Source organism: Lycium ferocissimum, unplaced genomic scaffold (genome assembly GCF_029784015.1).
Source record: "Lycium ferocissimum isolate CSIRO_LF1 unplaced genomic scaffold, AGI_CSIRO_Lferr_CH_V1 ctg16589, whole genome shotgun sequence".
Classification (NCBI taxonomy): Eukaryota; Viridiplantae; Streptophyta; class Magnoliopsida; order Solanales; family Solanaceae; genus Lycium; species Lycium ferocissimum.
In genome coordinates, this window is record NW_026716687.1 from 1 (window position 1) to 1,806 (window position 1,806).

The following is a 1,806-nucleotide window of genomic DNA, read 5'->3' on the forward strand; positions in this document are numbered from 1 at the left end:
CTTTCTTGCTTTCTTGAAAAATCTAGGGAAATAAGATGAATAATTCATCCTTCCACCCATATATATATATAGCCTCTTCCAATTATAATCAACCATATGGTCCCTTGTTTGGCTTGAATTCATTTGGCCAAATATTGCAAGTGGGGTCCATGGCCAAGTGGCCCCCCTTTCTTGAAAATTCTAGCAAATTTCTCCTTTTTCATGAAAAATATTTTCCTTAGTTCCAAATTTGCCCCTAGCCTTTCTCCATATTTCCATGGGTTGTTTTGCAAATTTACCTTTTTACCCCTGGCCTTTCTTAATATTCCAACCTTAACATTTTCCATAAGCAACTTGAGTCACTTGCCTTGACTTACCCGAGGGTACAAAATACGGAATGTAACATGTTGTGTCAAAAACACGTAGGTATCTGCTCAGTTTACTGATCTTAGCAAGTCCATGGATGATATTCACAAGTGCATCGATGACAACTTCAAAAAGGTTGTTGAGGCAATAAATGGAAAACAAACATCAAAAAAGGTAAATCCAAAATAAAACTGATTTTATTCACAAAATACAGATTTTGAATGAAAACTGTTCCCATACTTTTCCGAAACATATATATATTTCCAAGGCTGCCGATAGTGAAGCTCCGTTACATCAATACGAGGTTGGCATACAATACTCGCATGAATTCAATCAAGAACAACATTCTGCCAAAGAGACATCAACTGTCAAAGATGGTATTGATGAAAATAAGGTTAAAACTACCCTTTACCATTATGTACTTTTTGTACTTTGTTTTGTTATACATATAGGAATTCACAATAATATATACTATTGGAAAAAAAGATGAAGGTTGCAGGCACAATGTTACCTGGCGATGTTTCTGGTGTTGGAATGCGCCGAAGTACACAAAGTGGGGATACTTTAAAGGCTTCAACTGAAAAGATTCAAGGTAGCGGTGAAACACCCCCGAAGTGAACACAACCCCAGGTACCTAAGAACAAAATGTGTGTTTTTTTCTTCTTTTCAGAATCCCAATATTGGTTTTATAAAAGGATGTGGTATACAAGTACTTTTAGTCACATAACAATTTTAGTATATTTCACTGTATCTCTAACCATTTTTAGTATATTTCACTGTATTTCTAATCCTTTTTAGTATATTTGATGGTATATTTCACTATATTTCTAATTCTTTTTACTATATTTCAGTGTGTAGTTCACTTGTCACAACATTTTTTGTATTCTATTGTATTTCACTGTAACTTTTTTTTTAGTATATTTCACTGCATTTCTAACCCTTTCTAGTGTATTTCACTATATTTCTAACTCGAGTTATTATAATTCAATTTATATTTCACTGTTTTCTAACTCATTATTGTATACCAGTGTATTTACTGTGCACTAAACACTATACTGATTTTCTATTGTATATCTTAGTGATGTTTTTAATTCATTGTGAATTTGTATTTTGCTGTTTCACTGAATGTTTTTAACTGATATAGGGTGAGGCAGTCATGGTGCATACACATGTGCCGGTTTCGGCTGTGAATGTAGGCCAACAAATTCTGGTCACAAGTGATGAAAAAAAGAGTGGAGAGTTGTTATCAGCACTACATTTGCAATCTGAGGTACTCAAACATATATTTCTAGTGTTAATCATGTGATATATTTTGAAGCAATCTGTAGATGATTTTTGCGTTTGCATTTTGATATTGGTAGTAGGCTTGACAATTTCAACAAGGTGGGGTAAATGATAATGTAGAATTTAGTGCATCAGAGCAAATGGTAGCAGAGTTTCTAATCCAGTGTCCTCTCACCA

General features: G+C 33.8%; 1 long non-coding RNA gene across 1 annotated transcript; it reads left to right on the top strand.

Moving 5' to 3' along the window:
• The first annotated feature begins 405 nt into the window (after nt 1-405).
• On the top strand, nt 406-1,534 carry LOC132042618 (uncharacterized). The gene is made up of 4 exons (XR_009411519.1): nt 406-519; nt 614-739; nt 832-975; nt 1,490-1,534. It is a non-coding gene; the product is annotated as an uncharacterized LOC132042618 (long non-coding RNA).
• The last annotated feature ends 272 nt before the right edge of the window (nt 1,535-1,806 follow it).